Source organism: Thalassophryne amazonica, chromosome 16 (assembly GCF_902500255.1).
Source record: "Thalassophryne amazonica chromosome 16, fThaAma1.1, whole genome shotgun sequence".
Classification (NCBI taxonomy): Eukaryota; Metazoa; Chordata; class Actinopteri; order Batrachoidiformes; family Batrachoididae; genus Thalassophryne; species Thalassophryne amazonica.
Window position 1 is genome coordinate 62796073 of NC_047118.1, and position 24988 is coordinate 62821060.

Consider the following 24988-nt stretch of genomic DNA (forward strand, 5'->3'; position numbering starts at 1 on the left):
GCTGGAATGACTAACTCATAAATTCTGACTCTTCGCTGTTGTTGTTTTTGTTTATTTTCTCTCTGTGACATAGAATATCATTTTTATTTCCTTTTCTTGGAGTAGATCAAACACATATTTCAAAAAGAGAGGTAGTGTTGCAATAATCAGTATCATTTTTGCATCATTCTGTAGCCTCTGTGTTTGATTTATGAAAAATAATGTATGCATTTGTACTTGTGCGTCTGTGGAAGTATTGTCAATATTTCAGTTGCTTATGAATTGGCTGACCTACAGATGTGACACCAAAAGCTGCGCACAATCGGATTACAATTAAACTATACTGTAAATCATTTACGGACAGCAGCATAAGGACACAGAGAAATGTCAGCAGTGCTGAAAGTGACATTGGTTATTGACAAGACAGATTTATGGACAAGAGACAAACCAAAAAGGTGAGCACATACCCTCACGAATATCAGGATTTATGTCTAATACCTTTAAATGAGAACTTTATGGCAAATTGTACTTCTATAGTACAATTTCTATCCGCCAATTGCTTTACAATGATGTGTCCCATTCTCTCTCTCTCTCACTCACTCACACACACACACACACACACACACACACACACACACACACACACACACACACACACACACACACACACACACACACACACACACACACACACACTGATGTCAACATGCACAACTGCACACCTGGAGCAGTTTAGGGATTAAGGACCTTGATTTTCTGGTTTGTCAGGCATCAAACTGAGAATCTGCTGGTCACAAGCCTGAAGTCGTCGAAATTTTAAGTGTACATGAAACATAAAATCATAATGACTCACTTATTGGATAATAAAAAGTAATTACCCTCCGCCAAGGAGGTTATGTTTTCGGTCGCGTTTGTTTGTCTGTCTGTCTGTTGTCAGCAGGATAACTAAAAAAGTTTTGAACGGATTTTGATGAAATTTTGTGGGGTGGTTGGAAATGACAAGAGGAACAAGTGATTAAATTTTAGTGGTGATCCGGATCACGATCCGGATCCAGGAACTTTTAAAGGATTCTTCACCATTGCGGGATAGGGGGAATTTTGACATTCTAGTTTCTAAACTCCACAAAAACAAGGCAGAAAGGCTTGAAAAAAATTAGGGTGTAAGATAGTCAAATGTTCTATCAAACAACATAGTTTGGTGATGATTGGATCCGGATTCCGGATCTGGTGATCCAGAATATGCAAAAATACAGGGAAAATAGAAAATGTGTCAGTGTGAGGTGACAAATGAAGCTAGAGATGCACAACTAACACCAAATTGTAGCTGAATCTGTACTGATTCAGTAAGGTGTCATCAGATATGATGTAGCTTCAAATGTTATGGAGATGGTTTCCAGAAGAAAACCACCATTACCGAAAAATCGTTTTTATACAATAACTTTTGAACTAATAAAGACATAAAAGTGATTCCAAGTTCTAGTGGTATGTTTTCATGGTCAAGGATGTCAATATACAGGAAAGAAAAGTGTATGTATCATAGTTTTGGTTGTAACACTGAATTGTTGAATAGATCACTGTGCCAAGGAGGGAATCTCTTTAGGGTCAGTGACCCTATGGCCTTGGCGGAGGTTTGCACTCTCTGAGTGCTTCTAGTTACAAAAATGTTTTTTTCTTTTGAGGAACAAAAGTTAATTTTTAAAGTTAATTTATGCCAAAAACAAACAAGCATTGGAATGAATCATTTTATTCACACAGAAGAATATTTATTGCAACAGCAATGCATAGTTTTGAGTTTGGTGGATAGACTCCAATCACATCACTCCCCTCCAGTCTTGGATTGTGATATAAGGGAGTGATGATTAGATGTACATATCTTGTCCCTGATTGGAGGCCGCAAGTGGTTGGTGGGGTGAACGTGAGTTGAAGCAGCTGCAGTGACTTGATGTGGCAGGCAGCGTATGACAGGCAGAGGGGAAGTTGGGAAGTTGTTGTGTCTTAAATAGCCCCCCCAATATAGAGGGAGTGTTTTATAGGATCATGTAAACAATGTGTTGTCATAGGAGGTATTTGGTAATTATGTGACTGAAGGAGCTCACAAGTTCCCTTCATTTGTGCAGGTGGAGGGGAGCAGGAGGCGGGGTTCTCAGCCGTTCTTTGGTACAACCTCAGTTCCATTAAAGATGGGACGTTGTGTAAAATGTAAATAAAAACAGAATACAATGGTTTGCAAATCCTTGTCAACCTATATTTAATTAAATTCACCACAGTGACAAGATATTTAATGTTCAAACTGATAAACTTTATTGTTTTTGTGCAAATATTTGCTCATTTTGAAATGGATGCCTGCAACACATTTCAAAAAAGCTGGGACAGTGGTATGTTTACCACTGTGTTACATCACCTTTCCTTCTAACAACACTCAATAAGCATTTGGGAACTGAGGACACTAATTGTTGAAGCTTTGTAGGTGGAATTCTTTCACATTCTTGCTTGATGTACGACTTCAGTTGTTCAACAGTCCGGGGTCTCCGTTGACGTATTTTGTGCTTTATAATGAGCCACACATTTTCAATGGGCGACAGGTCTGGACTGCAGGCAGGCCAGTCTAGTACCCGCACTCTTTTACTATGAAACCACGCTGTTGTAACATGTGGCAGAATGTGGCTTGGCATTGTCTTGCTGAAATAAGCAGAGACGTCCCTGAAAAAAGACGTTGCTTGGATGCAGCATGTGTTGCTCCAAAACCTGGATGTACCTTCAGCACTGATGGTGCCATCACAGATGTGTAAGTTGCCCATGCCATGGGCACTAACACACCCCATACCATCACAGATGCTGGCTTTTGAACTTTGTGCTGGTAACAATCTGGATGGTCTTTTTCCTCTTTTGTTCGGGAGGACACAACGTCCATGATTTCCAAAAACAATTTGAAATGTGGACTCATCAGACCACAGCACACTTTTCCACTTTGTGTTCAAATGAGCTCGGGCCCAGAGAAGGTGGTGGTGTTTCTGGATGTTGTTGATATATGGCTTTCACTTTGCATGGTAGAGTTTTAACTTGCACTTGTCGGTGTAGAGACGAACTGTGTTAACTGAAAATGGTTTTCAGAAGTGTTCCTGAGCCCACGCGGTAAGATCCTTTACACAATGATGTCGGTTTTTAATGCAGTGCCACCTGAGGGATTGAAGGTCACGGGCATTCAGTGTTGGTTTTCAGCCTTGCCGCTTACGTGTAGAAAGTTCTCTAAATCTTCTGATTATATTATGGACTGTAGATGATGGAATCTCTAAATTCCTTGCAATTGAACATTCAGAAACATTGTTCTTAAACTGGTGGACTATTTTTCACGGCAGTTGTTCACAAAGTGGTGATCCTCTCCCCATCTTTGCTTGTGAACGGCTGAGCCTTTTTGGGATGCTCCTTTTATACCCAATCATGACACTCACCTGTTTCCATTTAACTTGCTCATCTGTGGACTGTTCCAAACAGGTGTTCTTTGAGCATTCATCAACTATCCCAGTCTTTTGTTGCCACTGTCCCAGCTTTTTTGAAACTTGTTGCAGGCATCCATTTCAAAATGAGCAAATATTTGCACAAAAACAAAAAAGTCTGTCAGTTTGAACATTAAATATCTTGTCTTTGTGGTGTATTCAATTGAATATAGGTTGAAGAGGATTTGCAAATCATCGTATTCTGTTTTTATTTACATTTCACACAATGTCCCAACTTCATGGAACTGGGGTTGTACAAATTAGGAAGGCTCCCAGAAAAAAATTGGGAACCACTGCTCTCATCCTTCACCAACATCAGTGTTACCTGTTAGCAGATTTGCTGGAGATTTGGTGATTATCTATGATGATTTAAAAGACATGCAGGTTCGGTGAATTGGAACTTTATAATTCCTCCTTGGAAAAGAGATCTTGATCTCAGTGGGACTAACCTGGTTAAATAAAGATTAAATTATTGGTTTAAAACAGCTGCAGATGTTTTGGTTTAAGGGTCAGATGTCGCGCTTCCCCTGGAAAGAAGTGCAGCGCTCTTTGAAGGACTACAGAGTACATGTACATATGGAATTCTAAACAAATAAAGAAACTAGAAAGGTACTCATAGTGCATACCTCTGCCAAAATCCAACATTCCTCTATTTACTTGGTCTGTGTTGGCATTTTCCTATCGTTCACCCTGCGTTGAAATCCTAGCCTAAGGGTTAAAGAAGCACCCTTGTGGATTTAGGGTCATAGTTTTAATTCCTTGACCCGACAGGGAAACCACAAAGATGCCCTTGAGTAAGATCCTTAATCCCCAAATTGCTTCTGGTGTGTAGATGTGCACTGTGTATGGCAGCACGTTGACACAAGTGCGTGCGTGAGTGAGTTAGGCATCATTGGCTAATCCGTCTATTGTCCTTATTCTAAATAAGACATCATTTTGATGCTGTCGTTTCTGTGAGTTGTTTGTTTAAAGAATATTCCATTCATATCCCTGTTCACATTTTACAGGATTAGAAGGCTCAGAGATCAAAGATGGGATCAGGCTCAAAGATCAATGGCAAGATCCACCCTTTTGATACAGATCTGCACCCAAATTTAAACCCCCTGACTTGATTCAAAGCCTACATCTACAGCTTACAGCTTAAATCCAAGTCTGTTCCCAACCTTTTGAGATATCCTGCTAACTAACTAACTAATGGTTTCTAAATAATCAGGCCACTGACAGAGTTAATACACTTTTTGTATACTTTGTCACAACGTCATAGACATTTTCTCTTGTCAGTTAGGAAATGCAGGTGTTAATTATGGTGCAAATTACAATGTGCCATATTTCAAACTTGAAAGCTTTTCAGCGTTGCACGGTTCATTTGAGTCCTTCTAGGAGTCCCCATTCACATACTACTGTGCCGGTCTGGATTTTTCATAGTTGAAATGGTGAAAGTGGACACTAATGCGTTTGGGGTGCATGATCCAGGGTGATTTTCCAAACACCTCGTTGTGTGTTAGGCCTCAGGCCATTAGCGACCCAGGCTGATTGGTGTAACAGGCCAGGAAACGGTCTCTGTAGTGCATTTTAATGGCGGTGGCGTTTGGCTGGATTTGGGTTAGGTGGTGTTATAAAGTTTGAAAAGGCACACACTCACACCACAGATGGTGGGAATTATGATAATTTGAGGTGCATTGCAGCCCATTTTGGGGGCCGCCTGTAAAATCACGAGTATGTGTCAGTTGTGTTGTTTCAACTCTGTCCTGCAAGTTCACTTTCGGAGAAAATAGTGTGTGAAGAGAAGAATGTTGTGATTCGGACTACAGAACATGTGAAATGTTTCAGATACTTGGGAGTCATGCTCAGCTGCACGGGCATTTCCAGAAAAGAATAACATGAGGTGAAAAACAAACTGCAATGGAAACACACTGTTATTGCCCTTTGGGGGAGGGGGGGAGGGGGGTGGATTGTTTTATTAGAATAACTGACATTTAAATGGTTTGATCAACTCAAAGCTATAAATGGACAAACAAACCTGCTTTGAATCATATTAGAATTTCAGAAACATGGATCTGTTTGTTCCGCTGCTCCTTCCAGGGCTTTTATCCAACTTCCACCAAATTGATGTGGATGAAAGTGAACATCACAATTATCCTTAAAGAGTCTGTTTTGGCAAAGATAAAGCTAACTGTGGTTTAAAGTCAAAATTTAGATTTTTCACTCTCATCTCCACCAAACATGGCGATGGGTTCTGGAGTTGCCCCTGTGCGATCAGATTTGTTAAAGGTCATAACTGGACCAAGACCAAGGTTAATGGGGTTCAAAGGTCAAATTTTAAGTGCTCTATTCTGATTTGAATCAAGCTCTGCGTGCATACAGGTGTGGGTTGTGCAGTTGCCCAGGTGAGGTTGAATTTGCCAAAGGTCAATCGCTGGGGTGAAGGTCATTGGTCTCAAAGGTCAAAATTAAAGTTTCTAGTCTGATTTGCACTACACTTGGCTCCCACATGGAGGTGGATTCCAGCATTGCCCAGAAAGGTCAAATTTGCCAAAGGTCAGTAATTGGAGTCAAAGACTGCTTGTTTATTGGCCTGCTCATGCAGGAGGCCCTTTTGCTGATTGAAGGTTGTTCCTGAAACTGCCAAAAAGTCAATGACAAGGGATTTAATTTAAAAATATGGATGGATGAATGAATGAATTTATTTGGCACACAGATAAACAATAACAAAAACTCATCCGGATTCAAGCGCTGACCTGGCCAAGTTGGCCAGAATTCAGTAACCTGAGTGAATGTCAGCTGAGTCAAAGACCAGATTGCCATAGCCACTGCTGTCTTCATGCCCAAGGGTGCTATTACCTAGTAACTGTGGCTATGAGACTACATACGTCGGTCTTCCAAGGCTGAGCAGTCATCAAATTTTCATTTGGATTAGCAACATTATTGAATATTTGCTAAGATACAGCAATATGTCAACACCACTTTGGTCAAAAATGTATATTCACATCTGGATCCTTAGAGGGACTGTCGCATAGAATGTTTATAAAGATAAGCAACACAACAGCAAACTGAAGTGACACTAAAGTCTTTATATCGCCCCCTAGTGGCTGATTTCACTGCAAAGTATATTTTGATGCTTATCGGCAGAAAAGGTCTAAGCAAGATTTGAGAGTGCTACAGAAAATACCTTCGACAGAGGGTTCACAAGTTAGACGCTTCATCCTTCTCTCTCTCTCAAGATATGTGACAATTTGAACTTACATGTCACTTAAACTGAGCTTGTTTGTCAGTTTCTGTCATTTCCAAAGCAGGAGCTTTCACATTTTGTTATTAGTGCAGCAATAACTGAAACAATACTTCACATGGTATAGTTTGGACTATCTATGACTGAATGTTATGGAGTTATGTGGTAAAAACCTTAAGAATGGTGACAAAGGTCAGTTTCAGTTTGTGCAGGGCTCAAAAGTAAAAGTTGCTCCAATTTAGCAAAAAAAAAAAAATGGTGCAAATTGGTGATTGAGCTACTTGGATTAATAAATGGAATAGTTTTGACTGTGTTCAATGTTTGGTCTCTAAAGTAAAGGTCAAATAATGTTGATGTCCATTGAATTCTATGACATGTGACATATGTTACCCTGTAACTTGAATACTAAGCATGACACATGGTGCAAACTATTCCTTTTTGAAACCCTATTAACTCAACCAATAATTTGCATCACCTTTGAAACAAAATTGGAGCAACTCTAACGTTTGACACCTGTATAAACTGAAACTGAACTTTGTCACCATTCTTGTTGTTTTTACCTCTATACAATTCAGTCATAGATAGTCCAAACTATACCTTTTTGGAATCTTTACAATCAGACAAATGTGGTATAATTTTCAATATGACTGGAGCATTTTTATATTTTGACCCCTGTGTAATTCTTCAATTGACCCCTATGTGGCCGCCTATTGAAAATTCAAGTGGCCTGTTGGTTTTTTTCAAAAGAGTAATGTCTAAGGTGTACTTTTGCCAAATTTGGTGCTTGTATCACCGTTTGCAGGATTCCTCTGTACTATATAGCCCCTCTCCAACATTTCCACCATTGCTCACCCACTCACACTCTGTTTCCTCTCACCCAGCACATAACACTTCAGCTCACCTCCTGTGGAGAACAAAATCGTCACTGCCTCTATAACAGCATCATTATTTGCAAGAGGAAAAAATATGACTATTTAAAATATGTGGGTGGCAGGAAGAGGCTTTTCTGGCAGCCATGTGTTTTCCCACAAGGATCTAACTGTCCGCTTCCTGTCTTTGACTGTAAAGACACATGATGGCTGTCAACAAAAGTGCCGGACGTTCACCTTCAGGCTGGTACTTATGCACGCCGTGCATGTGTGTTTTTATATACGAGGGCAGCATTAGATCGGAACTCTGGAGAATCCATGCGGAACTTTCCGAGCACAGATTGCAGAGTTGAACCAAAGTGTGGTTCACATAGACAGTAAACAGCAGAGAAAAAAAAAACATCATTTGCAACGTGACACAAATACACCATTATACACCCTCAGCCACTGAACAAAAGTGTGATAAAATATGGAAAAAGTCTAGCATAAACAATGATTGATGAATGCTACTGCTCATCTCAGCTCATTTGACTGAAGTCGCTGTCCTCACAAGATTTCAAGTGTTTAAAATAAAAATTGTGCATTTAATCAAATCAAATCAATTTTTTTTATATAGCGCCAAATCACAACAACAGTTGCCCCAAGGCGCTTTATATTGTAAGGCAAGGCCATACAATAATTACGGAAAATCCCCAACGGTCAAAACGACCCCCTGTGAGCAAGCACTTGGCGACAGTGGGAAGGAAAAACTCCCTTTAACAGGAAGAAACCTCCAGCAGAACAGGCTCAGGGAGGGGCAGTCTTCTGCTGGGACTGGTTGGGGCTGAGGGAGAGAACCAGGAAAAAGACATGCTGTGGAGGGGAGCAGAGATCAATCACTAATGATTAAATGCAGAGTGGTGCATACAGAGCAAAAAGAGAAAGAAACACTCAGTGCATCATGGGAACCCCCAGCAGTCTAAGTCTATAGCAGCATAACTAAGGGATGGTTCAGGGTCACCTGATCCAGCCCTAACTATAAGCTTTAGCAAAAAGGAAAGTTTTAAGCCTAATCTTAAAAGTAGAGAGGGTGTCTGTCTCCCTGATCTGAATTGGGAGCTGGTTCCGGAGGAGAGGAGCCTGAAAGCTGAAGGCTCTGCCTCCCATTCTATTCTTACAAACCCTAGGAACTACAAGTAAGCCTGCAGTCTGAATAATCAGGTCCCTAAGATAAGATGGGACCTGATTATTCAAAACCTTATAAGTAAGAAAGAAGAATTTTAAATTCTATTCTAGAATTAACAGGAAGCCAATGAAGAGAGGCCAATATGGGTGAGATATGCTCTCTCCTTCTAGTCCCTGTCAGTACTCTAGCTGCAGCATTTTGAATTAACTGAAGGCTTTTCAGGGAACTTTTAGGACAACCTGATAATAATGAATTACAGTAGTCCAGCCTAGAGGAAATAAATGCATGAATTAGTTTTTTCAGCATCACTCTGAGATAAGACCTTTCTAATTTTAGAGATATTGTGCAAATGCAAAAAAGCAGTCCTACATATTTGTTTAATATGCGCATTGAATGACATATCCTGATCAAAAATGACTCCAAGATTTCTCACAGTATTACTAGAGGTCAGGGTAATGCCATCCAGAGTAAGGATCTGGTTAGACACCATGTTTCTAAGATTTGTGGGGCCAAGTACAATAACTTCAGTTTTATCTGAGTTTAAAAGCAGGAAATTAGAGGTCATCCATGTCTTTATGTCTGTAGAGACAATCCTGCAGTTTAGCTAATTGGTGTGTGTCCTCTGGCTTCATGGATAGATAAAGCTGGGTATCATCTGCGTAACAATGAAAATTTAAGCAATGCTGTCTAATAATACTGCCTAAGGGAAGCATGTATAAAGTGAATAAAATTGGTCCTAGCACAGAACCTTGTGGAACTCCATAATTAACCTTAGTCTGTGAAGAAGATTCCCCATTTACATGAACAAATTGTAATCTATTAGATAAATATGATACAACCACCGCAGCGCAGTGCCTTTAATACCTATGGCATGTTCTAATCTTGGTAATAAAATTTATGGTCAACAGTAGCAAAAGCAGCACTGAGGTCTAACAGAACAAGCACAGAGATGAGTCCACTGTCTGAGGGCATAAGAAGATAATTTGTAACCTTCACTAATGCTGTTTCTGTACTATGATGAATTCTAAACCCTGACTGAAACTCTTCAAATAGACCATTACTCTGCAGATGATCAGTTAGCTGTTTTACAACTACCATTTCAAGAATTTTTGAGAGAAAAGGAAGGTTGGAGATTGGCCTATAATTAGCTAAGATAGCTGGGTCAAGTGATGGCTTTTTAAGTAATGGTTTAATTACTGCCACCTACAAACCTGTGGTACATAGCCAACTAATAAAGATAGATTGATCATATTTAAGATCGAAGCATTAATTAATGGTAGAGCTTCCTTGAGCAGCCTGGTAGGAATGGGGTCTAATAGACATGTTGATGGTTGGAGGAAGTAAGTAATGAAAATAACTCAGACAGAGCAATCGGATAGAAAGAGTCTAATCAAATACCGCATCACTGAAAGCAGCCAAAGAGAATGATATGTCTTTGGGATGGTTATGAGTAATTTTTCTCTAATAGTTAAAATTTTATTAGCAAAGAAAGTCATGAAGTCATTACTAGTTAAAGTTAAAGGAATACTCGGCTCAATAGAGCTCTGATTCTTTGTCAGCCTGGCTACAGTGCTGAAAGAAACCTGGGGTTGTTCTTATTTTCTTCATTAGTGATGAGTAGTAAGATGTCCTAGCTTTACAGAGGGCTTTTTTATAGAGCAACAGACTCTTTTTCCAGGCTAAGTGAAGATCTTCTAAATTAGTGAGACGCCATTTCCTCTCCAACTTAAGCTGCGAGTTTGTGAGTTATACCACGGAGTCAGGCACTTCTGATTTAAAGCTCTCTTTTTCAGAGGAGCTACAGCATCCAAAGTTGTCCTCAATGAGGATATAAAACTATTGACGAGATAATCTATCTCACTCACAGAGTTTAGGTAGCTACTCTGCACTGTGTTGGTATATGGCATTGGAGAACATAACGAAGGAATCATATCCTTAAACCTAGTTACAGCGCTTTCTGAAAGACTTCTACTGTAATGAAACTGCTGGGTAGTCCATCAGAGTAAATGTAAATGGTATTAAGAATGATCAGACAGAAGGGGGTTTTTCAGGGAATACCGTTAAGTCTTCAATTTCCATACCATAAGTCAGAACAAGATCTAAGGTATGATTAAAGTGGTGGGTGGACTCATTTACATTTTGAGCAAAACCAATCGAGTCTAACAATAGATTAAATGCAGCGTTGAGGCTGTCATTCTCAGTATCTGTGTGGATGTTAAAATCGCCCACTATAATTATCTTATCTGAGCTAAGCACTAAGTCACACAAAAGGTCCGAAATTCACAGAGAAACTCACAGTAACGACCAGGAGGACGATAGATAACAACAAATAAAACTGGTTTCTGGGACTTCCAATTTGGATGGACAAGACTAAGAGTCAAGCTTTCAAATGAATTAAAGCTCTGGCTGGGTTTTTGATTAAGTAATAAGCTGGAGTGGAAGATTGCTGCTAATCCTTCGCCTCGGGCCATGCTACGAGCGTTCTGACAGTTAGTGTGACTCGGGGGTGTTGACTCATTTAAACTAACATATTCATCCTGCTGTAACCAGGTTTCTGTAAGGCAGAATAAATCAATATGTTGATCAATTATTATATCATTTACTAACAGGGACTTAGAGAGAGAGATCTAATGTTTAATAGACCACATTTAACTGTTTTAGTCTGTGGTGCAGTTGAAGGTGCTATATTATTTTTTCTTTTGAATTTTTATGCTTAAATAGATTTTTTGCTGGTTATTGGTGGTCTGGGAGCAGGCACCGTCTCTACGGGATGAGGTAATGAGGGGATGGCAGGGGGAGAGAAGCTGCAGAGAGGTGTGTAAGACTACAACTCTGCTTCCTGGTCCCAACCCTGGATAGTCACGGTTTGGAAGGATTTAAGAAAATTGGCCAGATTTCTAGAAATGAGAGCTGCTCCATCCAAAAGTGGGATGGATGCCGTCTCTCCTAACAAGACCAGGTTTTCCCCAGAAGCTTTGCCATTATCTATGAAGCCCACCTCATTTTTTGGACACCACTCAGACAGCCAGCAATTCAGGGAGAACATGCGGCTAAACATGTCACTCCCGGTCCGATTGGGGAGGGGCCCAGAGAAAACTAAGGCTGTAACTTTAAAGGTGTACTTTTTAAAATTTTTCAGGGTGTGGGAATGCATGCCACCGGAACCCCCACCTAAAGCTCGATCCACTCCGTATGTCATCCTGCAAGGATTATAACATACATAATCAAAGGCCTGATACATAGTGGACATAGAACTGAAGCCAGGACTTTGTGTCAGGACTTTGTTTCTGAAGAACTGAGAGGATGTTTGATGCTTCTAGTGTTGTTTTTATTGCAGTTACAAATCCATCTTTGTCCTTATAGACATTCCTTGATGTTTTTCATCTTTGGCTTTATTCTTCATTGTGGTGACAGTTTGGCGGCGAAAGCCTTTGTGTGTCACACACACACATTGAGTGATGTTCCTGCTCCTCCGTGTTTTCGGCCCAGTCACAGTTCCAGCGTTGGCGTCCTCTCTTGCTGGCATGCTTTGACGTAGCGGTGCGTTATGGCAGCACTGGGATTCACTGCTCATTGATCAGAGACGTGGAACTCTATTTCACACACGAGTAGAGACAAGTATGATGTCTTGATAGGTCGTGTCAAACCTTTTTTTTTTTTTTGTTTGTCCAGATGAGAGAAGAACAGCAGCATATGTTTGAGCCACGGAGGCGGAGAGCTGCATAGGTTCCCACACTCAGTCTGTCAGCTTGACGGCCCTTCATGGCCCTCTGGCTCCGTCTGTCGCACTCTGAGCTTAAAAACTGCTGGGAATCTTTTTGTTTGTTGTTTCTTGCTCATTTTCATTTCATTTTTGCAGCCTTGAGTCTTCTGTTACAACTTTAATGGGTTCTAAGTCAAGAAATCATCTAGCCTAGGATGCTGTAGGGGAGACTTGACCCATTTAGCCCAGTTCCCCTTGCAAGAATTTCAGGTGCTTCAACCTGACCTCATCAGGCAATTGACAGGTCACTAAATATCCTGTTTCAGTCTTGGTTTCATACTACCACTGCATTGTCTGACCTATAGCACCCACACTTTTCATAGCAACCATGAGATATTGTTCACACTATTTGCGTAATGCAGAGATTTTATTATTATTGTTATATTGTTGTTGGTATTCTTTTTTGTTGTTGTTGTTCTAGTGCTGAAAATGTATAGGCATGACCAGGTAAATTGCTACCATATTTTAATTTATCAAATTAAAAAGGCACATAATGAGGATAAAGTTGATGCAAGAGATCAGTCCAACAAGCAGTTATTTTGTTTGTGTTATATCATATCATATAGACCTGTCTGCTACCTCCTGGATGCTTTGTGGATGTTGGATGGATGGATGAGTGGAAATTAGGAGCAGGTGTGGGTTAAACTTCCAAGGAGCTTTTCTGACACCTGGTGGACATGTCTGGGATTGCTGCAGGGAATAATCTTATCGTCACATGCCTGATTGAAATTAGGAGCAGGTGTGGGTGAATTTAGCTTGAAATTAGCTTGTTTGTCAAGTTTTTTTTTTTTTTCATTTCCAAAACCCAGGCCCACAAGGCACACGGTGGAGCCAATTGTTAGGACATCTGCCTCTCAATGAGAAGGTCCCTAGTTCAAGGCCACCAGTGCCCTCATTCTCCTTGTACATCTGGGCTTGGATCAAGAAAGGTATCCAACATGAAACTAGTGCCCAGTCAATATGGAGATCCACTGTAGAGGTGGCTACCAAGGTTACCACTGTTTGTATGTTAGTATGATTAACAATGAATTATTTCCGCATTCAGACAACTCCATCCAGCAACAAGAACCTCATGATTTTGCGATATGGACAGCCCAGTCTCGCGTTTTTTTCCTCCGTGCTCCCGTCACGAAATGAGTCACATTCTTGTGATGTGTTTTTTTTTTTTACTGTTTTTAACCATACCCCTTCCCATAACTCTAACCATAACCCCCACATACCCCCCCCCCCACATCACCCCACATTTTGTGCTTCCGCCACAAAATAAATTTATGCTACCGTCATAAAAGTGCCACATTTTTGTGACGGTATCACGAAGTATAGATTAATTTGCTTTCCGTGATGCCATCATAAAATGGCATTAGATTGGGTTGGATACACTGAAAAAAGACAATGTTTGAACCACTTAAAAAAGTGTTACAATTTGTAAAAAACCTGAATGAATTAAGTTGTTTGAACTTAAGTTTGAAAGTTAAATCAACTCTAACTTACAAACTTAAGTTCAAACAACTTAATTCATTCAGGTTTTTACAAATTGCAACATTTTTTAAGTTGGTTCAAACATTCTGTTTTTCAGTGTATGGAGGGGATGACAGTCTGACATTCACAGAGTGTGACAGAGATTTTCCTGTCTTGAATATGTGTCCTGTTGGAAGTAAATCTTATTTAACAACAGTTGAAGTCATTAGTTTCCTCTTTCATGTATGTATGTAGTATGTACTTGAAAAATATATGTGCACATTTTCAACTAATTCGGTCCCCTCACCACTTAATACTCATGACCCCACCAAGAAAAAAAGAACCCTCTGGAGCTGCCAATGTCATGTGGCCAAAGTGGAATGGTTCCTTCACTTAGATGGTGCAGTAAATGAATAACCCGCGGAATGTGGCTCTGTTTTTGCTTTGAGAAAATAACATGATTGGATTTTTCGACATATATTTTTGCCCCAAATGTGCAGCTCCTCTTTGTTTTTGCAGAATGCCTCCTGAGAGGACGCTGCAGAGATGCCATAATCCCGGAGGCAGGAAATCTCAACTCCACATCTTTGTTGCCAGCGTTAATGTTCTGATCCAAACTGACTAGGACGTATCAGTCGTATAATCAGAGCTGCAGAACTTTAGGGAGGAAAACAGCTATATCCTTTTAACAGCAGGGAGTTCCCAAATTAATGTGGCTTCTCAGTAAGACTTTCCAACACTGAGCTAAATAGAAAACATCTTGATACCCCGAGTTATTCTCTGTCTGAATGTTCTAAATAAATACAGCTTGCTTCATTAGAAACCAGATTTATCTCAATATTGGCATCATTCTTTCCTACCACTTTACAATAATGTACATTAATTAACAATTTATCATGCAGTAATAAGAGTTTAGAGTTAACTGTATTCAATAATAATTTATTATTAATAAAATACAGTGTTAATAGTGCTCATGTTTACCCATGGTATGAATTTATATATTATTTAACAATTTATAATGATACTGAGCATTATTAATTAATAATTACTAAACATGTTTCACTCTTAAATAACCATCAGTAAATGCTTATTGGTGCATTGACTAACATGAACACCATAATAATGATTTTAAACACATTAGCTAACACCTAATAATTGATAGTTATTGCTTATTATTACTACATTATCTAATGTCAGTTAATAATATAAGTATTGCCATTTCTTAAAAACAAAACAAAATTAAATTCTGGTTCTACCTTTTTAATCACTTACACATAACAATGTCACCATGTGTATTCTGGGATTGAGCCAAATGTTTCAACAATGTGAAAATCTGATAATTAGTAAATACAGTAGCACACTCTGATAATCTTAAAAAAAAAAAATCTTCTAAATAGCCTGGTCTTGCCCTTCACACAAGGGAAGAACCTGGGCCAACAAGTGAACCTTGCAGAACACCACCTGAAAAAGAAAAAGAAAGAAAGCATCAAACCAAGTGGTGTATTCTATTTGAGCTTTTTCCTCATGCTTTGTGAAAATGGTTTCATTTGACCTCATTTTCGAATTAAAGAAAATCAGGTTTAATATTTAAGTTTGGCCCATTTTGCAGATCATCAAAACCTGTTGGATTTTCATCTCATCAGGTTTTCCTGAAAAACAGTTAAACATTTGAATAATCCTGCTGAAAAACAAACAAGAGTGACTACTGTGAGAACATAGCATCCTTGTCAGAGGTAAATAATAATAATAATAATAATAATAATAATAATAATAATAATAATAATAATAATAATAATAATAATATGGAGAATAATCAACATCATCACCCTTCATCTGTTGACAGTTGTTGCTGACACAACACGCTGGAGTAGATTTATGTCAGAAAATGTCTATTATTGATTGTTTCATAATGAGACAGATTGTGTGGAGAGAGAAGGAGGCCAGAGGGGAAAAGCCACAAACTATTAATTATTCATGAGAAATTCAACTTCTGATCAATTAGTGAAGTGACACTGATGTGAAGGAGTGAAGGATGAATCTAAGAGAGGTTTGGTGTCCATAAACACTGACACCTCCATGCTTGACTCTCTCTATCTCTTTGTGTGTGTGTGTGAGTGTGTGCGCCCGCTCACTGTGACTGTATCCATCATACAGAGACAGACGTATCGATCAGATGCACATAAATGGGGCAGAGAGGCAGCGATAGGCCATTTGCAGCTCCTGCAGTTGCATAATAATCAATTAATGGTCTTTTATTATACAAGCCTTTAACAGTGTTGACTTGAATGGCTTGAAAACATAAAACTTTCTTACAAAAGTTTTATTTTCTTTGTAAAGCTGTCACAGAGTGATTCCTTTCTGCACACAGACCTAGGCTGCCACTGAACAAAAATCACAAGCTCATATCAAACTACATGTAACTACAAATGATTTGAGAGATTTAGAGATAGAAAAGTGTCTTCTTCAGCTATATTCACACAAATCCTTTCTGCAGGGTTATGTGTGTGGACTTCAGATACTTTAGACAGTGTTTTGTATATCTTTTTGATTTAGTACATTTCTCTGTAGAAACAGTCTCTTCATGACTCATGAGTGAATTCATTGGCTCCTCACCTGCTCGCCTGCTTCCCTCACCCTCTTTTAATTTCACTGCTATATTAATCCAAAATCATCATGGAAAACTTGTATATGGGACATTACATAGTATATAGAATGAGATATGCAATATGACTGAAACTGTATTGATATGTACTCTTGAGAAACAAATTAGACTAAAATGTTCTGCCTTCCTAGTTCCTTATATATACATATATAACACACACACACACACACACACACACACACACACACATATATATATATATATATATATATATATATATATATATATATAATATGCTCTGTGTAAGCCTGATCCCATCAGATCTCAGAAGCTAAGCAGTGCAGGATCTGCTTAGCACTTGAATGGGAGACCTCTTTGGAACACCAGCGGCTGTGTATGTTTCTCTGGGTAAAACCGGAGTTGCGTCAGGAAGGGCATCCGGTGTAAAACTTGTGCCAGATACTGATTCGGATCTGGCTGTATCCGCTGTGGCGACCCCAAACACGGAACGGGAGCAGCCGAATGGACATGTATGTAAATGGAAATGTCAGTATTTTGAACAACTTAGATCATGAAGTTTTTTCCATTTTCAAACTTGATGAGCAACAAAGCCAACATACACGGTCACCCTAAAAACAGAACTCATAAAAATTGTTAATAAATCCTACTTAAACTTCAGTCTGTGTACGATCATTCCCCAAAGTTTCAGTTATCTTGGTCGCTTTGCATGTTCTTTCCAAATTATGCTCCAGGTGGTGTGATTTGTTGGCAAAATTGGCCTCCAGGTAAAATGTCTTTTTCCTTGATTGACCAAGACATGTTGAGGAAGACTATAGCAAATTTCTTGAAATTTGCTGGACCTTTGTAGGATTCATTACAATTTTTATGGGTTCTGGGTTTTTGTGTGTGTGTGTGTGTGTGTGTGTGTGGTGGGTGTGTGTGTGTGTGTGTGTGTGTGTGTGTGTGTGTGTGTGTGTGTGTGTGTGTGTGTGTGTGTGGTGTGTGTGTGTGTGTGTGTGTGAGATCCTGACAAAAACCCATCCACAACGTTTAAATAGTACTCTCCAGCAATATGTATGTTATAAACGCAGATTTCTGGACATTAACATTCTTTTTTAGCTTTTTTTTTTTCTTCACAAAAATAGTTCACTTATTTGTAAAATGTCTAACAGTAACATCTTCTGAGCCCTCAATGAGAAAAATGCAGCCTTAATGAACCGCTTCTCAAGCTCCACCCACTCTCCTGGGATTGGCCTCTTCAATTTGTGAGGCAGTAAATGAAACCTGTCAGACAAACTGTAAAGGTGTTTAGTCAAAATAAACATTGCTGCAGATGAAACTATAAAAGCATTTGAGAGTGAAGTGAATCTTCTGCACTTTTTCAGAATGAGATTCATCGGTCTTTCTGCATGACACACACAAAGTGATAGTATTATTCTTTCAAGCATTACTGTATTTTAATGATCTTATTGTTGTCCTCCACAAACCACAAATTGATGCGTAGCTTCTCTTTTTTTCCAGTAGACTTTGTTCTCTTTGGGCCATTACAGGAAGCTGCAGGGGTGAGAGTGTTTTGGTGGTCTTTAGTCTTGCAGGAAGGGGAGGGTAAAATTGAATTAGAAGAACACTGGTGGTGTTGAGTTGGAGTGGGATTTGACTCATCACATGGTGCTGCTGTGTCGGACCTACAGCAAGACTTCATTGGGATCTTGTTGCTGCAATGCATGAAGCTTTAAATGGCATCGTTGTTTTATTCCCCCTCATAGTGAAATGTGTTTATATCTTCTGTAGGTAACCACTTCTCCTTCCTTTCTTATCAGGAATCTGATGCCTCGGACGCTGGATGGCCAGATCACCATGGAGAAAACCCCCAGCTACTTTGTCACCAAGGAGGCTCCGAGTCGTATCTGCAGTATGAACTGCCAGATGAAGCTCATTGTGGTGGTCAGGGATCCTGTGACGCGAGCTGTCTCTGACTACACACAGACCCTATCCAAAAACCCAGCTCTTCCATCTTCCAGAACCTGGCCCTGAAAAAACTCCTCCACAGGACTGATTGACACCACGTGGAGTGCCGTGCGCATCGGCCTATACGCCAAACATCTGGAGAACTGGCTTCAGCACTTCCCTTGTCTCACTTTCTGTTTGTGAGCGGTGAGCGGCTGGTGTCTGACCGGCTGGAGAAATGGGTCATGTTCAGGGACTTTTTGGGTCTGAAAAGGGTTGTTTCAGACAAACACTTCTACTTCAACCAGACAAAAAGGTTTCCCCTGCTTGAAGAAGCCCGAGGGGAGCAGTCGACCTCGCTGTCTGGGAAAGTCGAAGGGTAGATCGCATCCTCAGATCCCTTCTGAAGTCCTCCAGAGACTCAAAGACTTTTACAGGCCCTTCAACCATCGTTTTTACGAAATCAGTGGACAGGATTTTGGCTGGGACTAATAGTGCAGCAGATAAGAGAATATTTAGAGAGGAATCCTGCAAACGGTGATGCAAGCATCAAATTCTGCACAAATACTCCTGAGATATTCCACTTTTGAAAAAAAATGACTGGCCACTTGAATTTTCAATAGGCAGCCAGGTAGGGGTCAATTGATGAATTTACACAGGGGTCAAAATTAAAATGCAATCATATTGAAAACTACACCACATTATTTGTCTGATCATAAAGATTCCAAACAGGTACAGTTTGGACTATCTGTGACTGAATATGAAGTTATGGAGTAAAAACAACAAGAATGATGACAAAGGTCACTTTCAGTTTGTACAGGGGTCAAAAGTTAAAGTTGCTCCAATGTTCACAGGGTTTTAAAAAGGAATAATTTGGACAATGTGTCATGCTTAGTTATCATGTTACATAGTAACATATGTCACATGTCATAGAATCCAATAGACGCCGACCTTGTTTGACCTTTACTTTGAGACCAAACATTCAACACTGTCAAAACTATTCCATTTATTAATCCTATTTGCTCAACCAATAATTTGCATCACTTTTTACCAAAACTGGCGCAACTTAAACTTTTGACCCCTGTACAAAATGAAACTGACCTTTGTCACCATTCTTGCCGTTTTACCCCATAACTCCATAACATTCAGTCACAGATTGTCCAAACTACACCTTTTTTGGAATCTTTATGATCCGGTAAATAATGTACTGTAGTTTTCAATTTGAGTGGAGCATTTTTTTTAAATTTTGACCCCTATGTAATTCTTCAATTGACCCCTACCTGGCTGTCTATTGAAAATTCAAGTGGCCAATTGTTTTTTTTTTTAAGAGTAATGTCTAAGGTGTATTTGTGCCAAATTTGGTGCTTGTGTCACCATTTGAAGGATTGTTTCAGTTATCTGCTGCACTATAACAAACAGTCCTGTCATAGCCCATAAAAGACGAGTCTCTTACTTTTTGGAGCCATTTACTACGCGACTAAGATTCTCAGGAACGAACTAAAGGTGTCCACAAACTGGGACGAAATCACCTGACATGCAGCACAAAAGACCAGAACTGTTCCATTACAGGTTAGAATATTGCTGCCAAAATGAAGTTACACACCATTTATGGTTCATTAATTCAATCAACTCATTGTCTTGCATGTATGTTGATGTTATTTGTCATACAAGAATACAAACTTTTTCCCAACCACAGAAACAAACCAACATGATGAGTGTAAAGATGGTTTTCTTCCTGTACATTTTTTTGTCTGTCTGTGAAATAAGCTGTTATTTATAGTTTATGTTAATAAAGTACAAGTTACAGAGTTTTAATGAAAAATATTTATTATAAAACAACATGGAGGAATAATTCTAATGAGTCACTGACACAATGTTAGGAATAATTTCCTAATGTAGGAAAAGCAAATCACTATTAACTTCATGGAATTACTTTGCACTTATGCTATCATTCTGAATATCATAGCACATTGTTTGACAAATTGTATCCGCAAACACTTCATTTGTAAAATTACAAAGGACAAAACTGGTGTAATTTAGAGCTCACTGTGTAAAAATTAAAGGGCAACTACAACTTTTTTGTTGTTGATTTTTTTTAGCCTGGGGTCTATTTATAGGAGTTTTAGAAAGTCATGATTCATTCAGGATGAAAACTAATTCAATCACTTTAATATTTATTTTGAATACAGACACCATCATGGGCAGACTGTTATTGTAGGGGCAAACTAAAGGTACTCAAAGCCACATTTTGATGCCACTGAAGATCCGAGAATGTACAATGAGCCCCTCATTGGCAACTGACTCAGTGGGGCACAGCGCCACCGAATGGTACGCAGAAAATGATTTAATCAGTTGTCTTAAAAGTTTATTTACATTTAATGAGGCAGACAAGTACATGTTGACCTCTGCAGGAATGCCGTCTATCCTACTGGACTTCTTTAATGACATTTTTGACTGTTCAGTGTCGACAACTTGTGGTTTACTATGAGTGTTTTCGCTTGCCCCATACAATACCCGTGACAGTGTTAGCATTCTAAATCAATACTGCGCACACTAAATTAGTTTTTGTCCTGAGAGAACAGAATCAGAACAGAATGGAATCTTGCAAAATTAAATTACAGGTAATGGCTAGGCTGCACAGGAGCTTAGTGGTTTGCACTGTTACTACACATCGCGAAGGTGCTGGAATTGCTTCAGGCCTGGTCCTTTCTGTGTGGAGTTTGTATGTTCTCCCTGTGTTTGTCGGTTCACTTCTGAAGAAATGCAGGTTAGGTGAACTAGAAACTTTAAATTGACCGTAGGAATGAATATGTTATCTATCTATACGTCAACCTGCAATAGACGCTGAGCTTTTCAGGGTGTGCACAGCATCTCTCCCAGTGACTGCTGGGATAGAGGCCCCTGGTCCCTGAATTGCAATAAGCAAGTCATATGCCAGAGTTCACTGATGTTGAACTCTAGTGACAACAACTCTAGACACAAATAATACAAGGTACTTGTAAAATTGACCCCAAAAAACAAGAATAACACAGAATTCAAGGATGTTTTTTTTTTGTTGTTGGTTTTTTTTTTTTGACTGATTATTTATGTTTTGCATCGGTGTCTTCATGGTTTTGTTAGCAATCAGTTGTCTGTTTGTTGGTGGTGGTGTTCAAGAGAAACACAAACGTATGTAGATGCCTAAAGATGTAATCACTGATAGATATAAAATGATTTATTGCTGTTGAACTTTCAAGTTACAAAACAGTCCCAAATATTACAATGCTACATTTGGCAATACATATACAGTACATCATGGAACACAAGAACAGGGGATAACAATGAAGGCAAAGTAAATAATAAAAGAAAAACATAACAGTTTGACAAGAGGATATAATTCACCAGTTCAGTAGTGTCAGATGGATATAGCAGTGAGTGTAAGATGAACTTTAATATTGAGTTAGCTGAGTTGAGTTGTGCTGATGTAAAGCAATCTTGGACATAACAGCTGTGCATGTGTGAGGAAAATGTTAAAGTTAGCAGTTGTCATTTACTTTTATTTTCCACAAAAAGTACACAGTGCCATTTGAACAATGTTTATTTGAATCTCTGTGTTGTCAAATGCAGTGTAAAAGTCATTCATTCACATTAAAGGTTTATTGTAATTTATTTCTGCTGTTTCATTAAATCTAATCCCAAGTGGCTTTCAACTTCAACTTTCAACTTTTTTTTCTTGTATAGCGCCAAATCACAACAAACAGTTGCCCCAAGGCGCTCCACATTGCAAGGCAAGGCCATACAATAATTATGAAACACAGTCTACGTCTAAAGCAACATAACCAAGGGATGGTCCAGGGTCACCCGATCCAGCCCTAACTATAAGCCTTAGCGAAAAGGAAAGTTTTAAGGCCTAATCTTAAAAGTAGAGAGGGTATCTGTCTCCCTGATCTGAATTGGGAGCTGGTTCCACAGGAGAGGAGCCTGAAAGCTGAAGGCTCTGCCTCCATTCTACTCGTACAAACCCTAGGAACTACAAGTAAGCCCGCAGTCTGAGAGCGAAGCGCTCTAATGGGGTAATATGGTACTACGAGGTCCCTAAGATAAGATGGGACCTGATTATTCAAAACCTTATAAGTAAGAGAAGAATTTTAAATTCTATTCTAGCATTACAGTAAGCCAATGAAGGGAGGCCAACACGGGGTGAGATATGCTCTCTCCTGCTAGTCCCCGTCAGTACTCTAGCTGCAGCATTCTGAACCAACTGAAGGCTTTTCAGGGAACTTTTAGGACAACCTGATAATAATGAATTACAATAGTCCAGCCTAGAGGAAATAAATGCATGAATTAGTTTTTCAGCATCACTCTGAGACAAGACCTTTCTGATTTTAGAGATATTGCGTAAATGCAAAAAGGCAGTCCTACATATTTGTTTAATATGCGCTTTGAATGACATATCCTGATCAAAAATAACTCCAAGATTCTCACAGTATTACTAGAGATCAGGGAAATGCCATCCAGAGTAACGATCTGGTTAGACACCATGCTTCTAAGATTTGTGGGGCCAAGTACAATAACTTCAGTTTTATCTGAGTTTAAAAGCAGGAAATTAGAGGTCATCCATGTCTTTATGTCTGTAAGACAATCCTGCAGTTTAGCTAATTGGTGCGTATCCTCTGGCTCATGGATAGATAAAGCTGGGTATCATCTGCGTAACAATGAAAATTTAAGCAATACCGTCTAATAATACTGCCCAAGGGAAGCAGTATAAAGTGAATAAAATTGGTCCTAGCACAGAACCTTGTGGAACTCCATAATTAACTTTAGTCTGTGAAGAAGATTCCCCATTTACATGAACAACTGCAGATGATCAGTTAGCTGTTTACAACTACCATTTCAAGAATTTTTGAGAGAAAAGGAAGGTTGGAGATTGGCCTATAATTAGCTAAGATAGCTGGGTCAAGTGATGGCTTTTTAAGTAATGGTTTAATTACTGCCACCTTAAAAGCCTGTGGTACATAGCCAACTAATAAAGATAGATTGATCATATTTAAGATCGAAGCATTAATTAATGGTAGAGCTTCCTTGAGCAGCCTGGTAGGAATGGGGTCTAATAGACATGTTGATGGTTTGGAGGAAGTAAGTAATGAAAATAACTCAGACAGAGCAATCGGAGAGAAAGAGTCTAATCAAATACCGGCATCACTGAAAGCAGCCAAAGAATGATATGTCTTTGGGATGGTTATGAGTAATTTTTCTCTAATAGTTAAAATTTATTAGCAAAGAAAGTCATGAAGTCATTACTAGTTAAAGTTAAAGGAATACTCGGCTCAATAGAGCTCTGATTCTTTGTCAGCCTGGCTACAGTGCTGAAAAGAAACCTGGGGTTGTTCTTATTTTCTTCAATTAGTGATGAGTAGTAAGATGTCCTAGCTTTACAGAGGGCTTTTTTATAGAGCAACAGACTCTTTTTCCAGGCTAAGTGAAGATCTTCTAAATTAGTGAGACGCCATTTCCTCTCCAACTTAAGCTGCGAGTTTGTGAGTTATACCACGGAGTCAGGCACTTCTGATTTAAAGCTCTCTTTTTCAGAGGAGCTACAGCATCCAAAGTTGTCCTCAATGAGGATATAAAACTATTGACGAGATAATCTATCTCACTCACAGAGTTTAGGTAGCTACTCTGCACTGTGTGGTATATGGCATTGGAGAACATAACGAAGGAATCATATCCTTAAACCTAGTTACAGCGCTTTCTGAAAGACTTCTACTGTAATGAAACTGCTGGGTAGTCCATCAGAGTAAATGTAAATGTTATTAAGAAATGATCAGACAGAAGGGGGTTTTCAGGGAATACCGTTAAGTCTTCAATTTCCATACCATAAGTCAGAACAAGATCTAAGGTATGATTAAAGTGGTGGGTGGACTCATTTACATTTTGAGCAAAACCAATCGAGTCTAACAATAGATTAAATGCAGCGTTGAGGCTGTCATTCTCAGTATCTGTGTGGATGTTAAAATCGCCCACTATAATTATCTTATCTGAGCTAAGCACTAAGTCACACAAAAGGTCCGAAAATTCACAGAGAAACTCACAGTAACGACCAGGAGGACGATAGATAACAAACAAATAAAACTGGTTTCTGGGACTTCCAATTTGGATGGACAAGACTAAGAGTCAAGCTTTCAAATGAATTAAAGCTCTGGCTGGGTTTTTGATTAAGTAATAAGCTGGAGTGGAAGATTGCTGCTAATCCTTCGCCTCGGCCCATGCTACGAGCGTTCTGACAGTTAGTGTGACTCGGGGGTGTTGACTCATTTAAACTAACATATTCATCCTGCTGTAACCAGGTTTCTGTAAGGCAGAATAAATCAATATGTTGATCAATTATTATATCATTTACTAACAGGGACTTAGAAGAGAGAGATCTAATGTTTAATAGACCACATTTAACTGTTTTAGTCTGTGGTGCAGTTGAAGGTGCTTATTTTTTCTTTTTGAATTTTTAT

At 39.2% G+C, this 24988-nt stretch overlaps 1 pseudogene; it reads left to right on the top strand.

Moving 5' to 3' along the window:
- LOC117528529 overlaps positions 1-19093 on the top strand; it is a 28839-nt pseudogene extending 9746 nt beyond the window's left edge.
- The last annotated feature ends 5895 nt before the right edge of the window (positions 19094-24988 follow it).